Source organism: Lathyrus oleraceus, chromosome 3 (genome assembly GCF_024323335.1).
Source record: "Lathyrus oleraceus cultivar Zhongwan6 chromosome 3, CAAS_Psat_ZW6_1.0, whole genome shotgun sequence".
Taxonomy (NCBI): Eukaryota; Viridiplantae; Streptophyta; class Magnoliopsida; order Fabales; family Fabaceae; genus Lathyrus; species Lathyrus oleraceus.
Window position 1 is genome coordinate 141,622,783 of NC_066581.1, and position 9,105 is coordinate 141,631,887.

The following is a 9,105-nucleotide window of genomic DNA, read 5'->3' on the forward strand; positions in this document are numbered from 1 at the left end:
AACAACGACGATGAAGATGATGATCAACCACCACCAATACCTCCTAGTCATGTCTACAATCCACCTCAACATATGACAAAATTGGATCTTCACGACGATGAAACATCCAACAGTGTTTCTATAATCCGTATCCGAGATCAGAAGGCAAATTAAAGGTGGGAGACATGTTTCGTACCAAAGAAGAATGTGTTCTGGCAATCAAAAAATTCCACATGAACAACTCTGCTGACTTTACAGTGAAACACACTGATCCTAGAAGGTATGTTATCGAATGTTGTAACATGCTTTGTAAGTTTCGTTTGGATGCGTCTTACAAGAAGAAAAACGACTCTTGGGAGATCGCTTCAATAGAACCACCGCACAATTGCATTGCAACTAACATTGAACAAGATCACCGTAAATTAAGCGTAGCTTTGATATGTCAATACATTCTGCCGTTGGTTAATAAAGACCCATCAGTGAAGGTGAGTATAATTATATCACATATCAGAACAACATATAATTATACTTCATCTTACAAGAAAGCCTGGATTGCAAGGACAAAGGCTGTTGAACAGGTTTTCAGCAACTGGGAGGATTCATTCAAGGAATTGCCACGGTTTTTATAGGCACTAAAAACATATGCCCCAGGAACTGTGGCAATTATGGAGACAGTGCCAGCAATGATGCCAGACGGAACCTGTCCTACAGGTAATAGAATATTTCACCGTCTCTTTTGGGCATTTCACCCGTGCATCAAAGGTTTCGCATTCTACAAACCTATTATTCAAATTGATGGCACTTGGTTATACAGAAAATACAAGGGTACTTTGCTCATGGCGGTTGCACAAGACGGCAACAACAATGTCTTTCCCATTGCCTTTGCTCTAGTTGAAGGTGAAACGACTGGTGGATGGGGTTTCTTTCTTCGACATCTCAGAACGCATGTGGCTCCACAAGCCAATCTCTGTTTGATTTCTGATAGACATGCTGCCATTGAGAGTGCCTACAACAACCATGACAACGGATGACATGATCCTTCTTCTACACATGTCTACTGTATCAGACACATTGCATAAAACTTCATGCGTGCTATAAAAGATAAGAATCTTCGCAAGAAGGTGGTGAATACTGGGTATGCTTTAACTCAACCGTCATTTCAATATTATCGTGATGAAATTAGACCGTCTAATAAAGACGCAGGGATATGGATAAATAACATACCAGTAGAGCAGTGGACAAGGGCATTTGACAGAGTTTGTCGATGGGGCCACATGACAACAAACATTATGGAATGCATGAACGGGGTTTTCAAAGGAATTCGAAATCTGCCGATAACCGCCTTGGTAAGATCAACCTATTATAGGTTGGCTTTTATGTTCGCAACCAGAGGTGAAAGATGAAGTGCAATGTTAATGTCCGGGCAAGTATTCAGTGAGTGTTGCATGAAGGTCATGAAAGAGAAGAGCATCAAAGCTAGCACACACGCTGTAACAGTCTTTGACCGTCATAGACAAAATTCCAGCGTCCAGGAAACAATGGGCAACAACGAGGGGAGACCAAATTTAGCCGACGTTGTTAGACTAAACAGAAGTTGGTGCGATTGTGGAAAATTCCAGGCCTTCCGCATACCTTGCTCCCATGTCATAGCAACATGCGCTTATACTCGTCAAGACACTTACAACCATTTATCTGATGTGTACAAGGCCAACACCATCATGACTGTATATACTCAAAGCTTCTTGGTACTACCAATGGAGGATTACTGGCCTCCATATGAAGGAGATATTGTTTGGAACAATGACGAGATGCGTAGAAAGAAGAAAGGAAGGCCAAACATCACACGTATCAGAACAGAGATGGATTCCACAGATAAAATGATAAGATTATGTAGTATTTGTCGTCCATCAGGACACAACAAGAACAACTGTCCCAATCGAGGAGCATCATCTAGGTCTTAAGCTTTTTGTAACATTGTATTTCTGTAACATTCAATCATTATATATCATTAAGTTCTTGTTACAACGAGGTTCACAACAAACATCTGAAAACATAAATATTTCTAACTGATTACAACAATCAAATTGATGTCGTCTCGACCGAACATCATTTCCCTAGCATCCTTATCAGTCTTCATTCGCATCCAACCAAAGAAACTGTCAAGTCTCTCAATACTTCTGATTTTTCCCCCTTCTGGTATTTTCCCATCTAACCAACGAACCAACTCCCTTTTCAGTTGATCGAACGTGGTGATGTTCCAAAACAACATCAACATTTGAGGTTTGTCTCTCGCATAAATCACCTTTCCGTATCGGCGACGAACACCAAACATGATAGCCAAATGATTATATGAGATGTGAAACAATTGGTCACACAACACATCTATTTATAAGACAAAAAATGCATTTTAGGAGGAGTCTCCAATTGAAGTGGCGACTCCTCTTAAAACCTACACATAGGCGCCAATTGGATTGGTTAGGGCACCTGCCCTAGCCAATCCAATTGGCGCCTCCATTCAAGTTTTAAGAGGAGTCACCAATTCAATTGGAGACTCCTCCTGAAAATGGGATATTTTGGGATTTTTTTTGAAATCAGAGATATTTTGGGAATTTTCTTGAAAAACTCGGTTATTTTTGTAAAAAAAACCTCAGAGGACTAGGTAGTGTAGGCTAATGAATAAGGAACTTGCAAACAACACGTTTGAAATAATATTATAATAATAGTAACTTTAATAAAGTATAGTACATAAACAACAAAACACAACTAAACTTGTTACATCAAAGACAAAATAATACACTACCATTGCAAAGTAAGTAAATATTGCGGAAAAAATATGCTATAGGGATTTAAAAATATGATTAGTAAACCAGCAATGAAAAAAAAAACAGAAGTAAGAAACAAATATAAGTGTGGAAAATACAATCTCATATTCATGTTATGCAGCAAAGAAAAAAGAGAAGAGATAAGAATAATAAACCTGATGAAGTCACAACAAAGAAGAAGAAAGGTTAGAAGAGTATTCAAAATTGGGTAAATGATATTTAATTTATATTGTTTTTTCTGGGTTTCAAAATTATATTTTAATCCATAAATTATTTTTTGGGCTTCAAAACCGGGTTCATGCCGTATTTTTTTTCGAGACACCTTTCTCTATTTCTAATACGTGTCGTACATGTATATGACGCGTGTAAGATACCGACACATGTCATACACGTGAACACGTGAGTTGCAAGCAGTGTTTGTGCTTTGTAGTTGTTGATTTCAGTGAGATGTTACTTAGGCCCTTATGAGATCCATCAACATTAACCATATAATGTTGTGCGGTGGAGGTGTCTAAGAAAACTTTATGTTGCATTTAAAAGTATGAAACTGAGAATATACATTAAAGTTGAGAGATGATATAATGAAATTAACTTCATTCATTACTAGTCGAATAAGTTGATTATGAGTCAAAAACATTTGATTAAACACTAGAGTATTTCTGTTTTCTATAGTTTATAAATAATAACTCCAAAGAAAGTTAGTCAATTGTGATATTTCATATTAATATTAAGAATAGTGGGTTAGCACAACTCACTTTGTTTCTTGTAATGAAAAAAAATAATACATACATATAACGGAGAAGATGAAAAATGAATTGATTATAAATTAATGAAAATTGAATATACAACAACTTTATATAATTTGTTCGTTAAGCAACCAATCCAACTAACTAACTCACCAAGTTAGTTAGTTGTTAATGTCACTAATAACATTCATTTAATAATCTATGACACAAATAGTTTTGATTAACACTAAACAAACTCATATTAATCCATAAACCTAAGTATACATCAATCCTAATTATTATCTTAAAGAACACAAATCTATCTTTCTTCAAAGTCTTTGTGAATCCATCAATTAATTCCAATTTTGTTGAATAATAAGAAAACTTAAAGCATTTCATTCATTACTTGATCTTTTATGAAGTGAAACCTAGTTTCTATACGCCTTCTCTTTAGATGAAGTTGAATTCTTGACGAAATTTATGGTTGACTTGTTCTGAATAATAAGCTCCAATGACTTTTACACTTCACATTGCAACTCCTTTAGCCATTAATCCATCCAAATTTTTGACATGAAGCAAATGAATCAGCTATGTACTCTTCCTCACAAGATGGCAAATATGTGACATGTTGTGTCTTTGTACATCAAGAAAATGCAACATTGTTGTGCTTGAAATAACATAAGGTGCTTCTCCTATCAATTATGTCACCATACAAATTAGAGTTTGAGTAACCTATCAATCTTACCTTCTTTTCCTTCACAACAGTTGAAAATCGCAAGTCAAATCTCGTGGTTCCCTTTAGGTGCCCCAAGCACTCTCTTTGTAGCCAATAGATGTGATTTCTTAGGTCACTGATGAACTTATGTATTATACTTACTGCATAACCAATGTTAGGTTTGCCATTGCATAAGTATTTCAATGATTCCATAATTTGATTGTACAATGTTATTTCTATGGTTCTATATGTCTAACATGTATAATAGATTTTGACAATAATAAATGAAATAAATCAAAACTATCATAAGCATTATCAAAGAAGAAAAATATTGAAGTAAATCAAATAATGTGAGAATGTTCCAAAGTTTGATGCAAAAGAGTCAATTACTAAGAACAACATCAAAGAAAGTGAAATTTATGCATGATCTCTTGTGATCTTATGCTTTACTTTTTATTTAATCTAGATTGGATCATCAATGTATAAATAAGAAACAATAGCTCTTAAATTACTAAGACAATGCACACATTCACTTAAAATGATTTGCAAAACTTCAACTCTTTTTAAAAACTTCTTAAAATTGATTTGGACAATCTCTTATCGATTATGAGGTTGCTTAATAAATTATATTGTGAGAATTCGACTTATAATTGATTATGGATCAAATACAATCGATTATGGGGAGAAAATCACTCAATAATCGATTAAGGAAGTTATCTAACCGATTAGGAAACAAAGCCAACAAATCCTTCCTTTTTTGCTAAGTCTAATTGATTACAATGATTGTCTAGTTAGTTAGAACAACTATCTAATTGATTAGAAAAATAGTCTAATCAGTTAGAGATTGTAACAATTGTCTAATAGATTAGAACGACAATCTAACCGATTAGAGAATGGATCTAACTCAAAAATAATTATTTTTTAAGCCAAATTTTTATTCCTATATAAAGTAGTCTTATGCATTCTTCCAAAATAAGAAAACCCAGTTTACTACTATCCTTTCTCACTCATTCTCTTCCCATAAACAATTTTTATTTAATACACATTGTGTTAGTGTTGAGAGAGTGAAATGCTTATATTGATAGTTATGTGATTTTGTTGTTGTATTGAAATTGTAAATTAAAAGCATAATTCTCTTGAATATTTGTAGTTGACTTTGAGGTTGCAAGTTATACCTGGTAAAAAGTTTGGTTTAAGGAAGGTTGTTGGGTTGATTCTAAAGTAAAAACTTAAGTTGTTGATATTGAAAATCTCAAGGGGAAACTTTTGAGGACTTAAGTAGGTCGCGTGATTTAAGGCCAAACTAGTATAAATCTTGGTACGATCCTTTTATCTCTATCTCTTTATTTTATATATTTTATTATTCCACTGATTAATATCTTCATATTCTGATTTATTAAAATCAACCAACCTAAAATCAACCATTTGCGAAAAGTTTTTAACCCCCCCCCCCCTCTCTCTCTTGTGTTTGAATTCATTTGATTGACAAATAGCATTAAAGCCTAGCTTCTATTGTAAGACTAATCGTCTCAGGAGGTAGGAATTACTTCAAATGATTAACTAAATAAACATTCATTCTTTAATGGAGAGATGTATGCTTAATAGAAAAAGAAGATGAAATATTTATATAGGAGATGGATTGTGATATCCAGGTCGTGATAAAAAATGGTCATTTTATTCCCACACATCTAGTTCATGATGTTATGGAAAAAAAAATCTAGAAAAATATGAACCAAAGAGGATAAGGATAAAGTGCATTACAATTTCAAAGAAAAAACTATCATCATTATTGCTTTAGGCATGGATGAGTATTTTTTCGTGATTCATATTTTAATTTTACAAAAAATAGTCGCACACCCATCAAGTTACCCATGAAGGTACAATTGAGGTAAAAATGGTTAGAATGAATACATTGACTCATGAGTATGAATTGTTTAGAATGAAACCTGGAAAAAATATCTAGGACATGGTAAATTATTTATTCATATTGTAAATCACTTGAGAACTTTGGACAAAACCTTTCTAAATGAAGATTTTAATAAATAGAGTTCTTAGATGTCTAAATCTGTAATTTATGAACTTACAGGTTTATCTTCTATGTATTTGGCTACATTGTTTGAAAAAATTTAGGAACATAAAATGGAACTAAAAAGGCTAGTTAAGAATGAAGAATGTGATAAGAAAAAGAAAAATATTGCACTAAAACCTACATATGTCAAAGACGTAGACTTGGAAGATGTAGATTTACAAAGTGAAAGTGATGAATACATGAATCTCATATTTCACAAATTCAAATAATTCCTAAGGCATTAAAAAACATCCTCTGAAATTCTCAAAGTAAAGTAAAGAAAGATCAACATTTGTGTCAACATGTTTCTGGTGTGGGAAGGAATGTCACATAAAGCCAGAATATCTGCATAATCAAATAAAATCTAGAAGATATAAAATACCTCAAAATGATTAGAAATAGATTACATTGTATGAGATGACAATGACATAGACTCATCCGATGTATATGGAAAAGAGGAAGAAATTCACTTATGTCTGATGACAGACCACAAAGTAAATAAGGTAAATAATCAAACTTTTATATTTATTTATAATGAGAAATTCCTCGTCTGTAAACAATTAGACATTTAGTTAAATAAATTAAAGAAACATTGTTTATATCTCTAAGAAAACTATTTATTATCTTGAAAAAGGAAATAAAAACATTTTGGAAGAAATAGACTATCTTAGAGAAAAACTAAGTCTTTTGATTCAAAACTCATATTCCCCTTATTATCCTTCTTATGAAAATTGTGAAGAATCCATCAAGTGTGAAAAATTATAGAATAGTTGATAAGTTTATCAAAGGGATAGATAACTTGAATATCGTTCTAGGTAATCAAAGAGCAACCTATAATAAATTTGGTCTAGGTTATGTGAAGGTGAGAAAAATACAAGAAAGGGGTTGAATTGTGTTGACTTTTTATTTCTTTACAGAGCTCTTGTCAGATTCTAAACACAAAGTATAGAATCTGATTATAGATAAGAGTTAAGCAACAGATAAATAATGCAAGAAATAAGAGAGAGAGACAGAGTTATCCTGGTTCCTCTTACAACTCGAGAGTAATCCAGTCTCCTTGTACTTATAAGAGATTTTCACTATAATCACACAAGATTATAATTTGCTCAAACACACAAGCAAGATACATACAATGCCCAAACACAAAGTAAGAGACTTATATGCTCAAGCACACAAGAAAGAGACTTTCAATGTTCAAGCACACAAGCAAGATATTTCCAATGCTCAAGGACACAAGAAAGAGACTTCTATGCTAAATCACACAAGTAAGAGACTTCAAATGTTCAAGCACTAAGTAAGAGACTTATATGCTTAAGCACACAACACTACTACAAAAAGTGCTTTTAACGTCGGACGCGGAATGCATTTTACCTCGTTGTAGTAGCGAGGTAACAAAGGGCGTCATCAAAAGTAATGTCTTATCACCTCAGTTATTTAAACACTGAGGGATAAATTAATTTGTACATGGATTCGAACCCCAACATCTGCATTTTTATTATTTACAAAACTAGCGCCTCATACATCTCGGTTTACAATAAAACTGAGGGGTAAGATATATTGTTATTTTAATTGAAATTCGTTACATTGTTTACACATAAACTAAATAAAAATAATTTGCTTACAAACTACAATGTTTACCCATAATATTACAATGTTTACGCAGAATAATAAAATAAAAATTAATTTATCCCTGAAGATTATATGTTGGATCTTCGACTCCTTAATGTTTGGGCAAGGTCAAATACTTCACCCTGCAAGTATTTGTTTCTGAAATAAAACAAAACAAAAGGTTAGAAAAAAAGGATATAAACAACATGATGTTCTGCTCAAATAAATATTTAAAAACACAAACCTTAAATCCAAATAATTTTATGCACTTGCAATCCATCATAGAGAACTCATAATGGAAAAATCTAAAGTGGAGGTTGTAGGTAGTTTCAAGTGGTCCATGACGTTTCTTTATCAATTATAGATATCAGAAGGCCTTTATAATGAGTTTTTTTAGGTTTCACGCAGATCACTAATGGTAGTGTCTTGAGTGTTGATAATCATGAAATGAACGACAAATATTTGTTTAGGTTTCATGCTAAGGTATCCCATCAGTTTTGTTAAAAACTGAGATGAACATGATTTTTTTAAAATTACATTGTTTATACAGAATATTGAAAAATAATAATAGAACAAAACTAGAATTTTGGTGTAAGAAGTTATTTGGTCAAAATATTGCACATATCCAATTTCTAGGAGTTATCTAGTCCAACCATTAAATGTATCCAACTTCTAAAGAAATTATTTGTTCCAACTATTGAAAAAATGTTTTTCTGCACTTGCAATTCATCATAGAGAACTTTTACAAGCTTCTAAATACAACAATAACAACAACAACATCAACACCATTTTGTGAGATGGATCCCAAAATAATGATACATTCGAGTTTGGAGTGGCTACATATAAGTTAGGATTATGGTAAAATATGTCTAACGAGTGTTTTTATAGTAAAATGCTACTTAACTTATCCATCGGTTATTAAGGAAACTGACGAGATATATCATTTAGTTCACAAAAAAAATTATAATAATTTAAAAAAGTTTCCTAAATTGTTTTTCCCCTCGGTTTTTTGAATAACCGAGATAATAAGTTGATTGTCCCCTCGGTTTTGTTAAAAACAAGGTAATTTGTGATTTCTATTTCTAAAATAAATAAATCATGGCGTGCATTGGAGTCATATCCACTAGAATAGCAATGACCATCCATATTCAAAAATGTAACGTATCTTTTGGATTTTCAATGAGGCGT

The 9,105-nt window shown here is 32.6% G+C and overlaps 1 long non-coding RNA gene across 1 annotated transcript; it reads right to left on the minus strand.

Moving 5' to 3' along the window:
* Positions 1-1,825: 1,825 nt before the first annotated feature.
* On the minus strand, positions 1,826-3,027 carry LOC127129004 (uncharacterized). The gene is made up of 2 exons (XR_007806114.1): positions 2,957-3,027; positions 1,826-2,281 (listed from the first exon to the last, which is right to left on the minus strand). It is a non-coding gene; the product is annotated as an uncharacterized LOC127129004 (long non-coding RNA).
* Between the last annotated feature and the right edge of the window lie 6,078 nt (positions 3,028-9,105).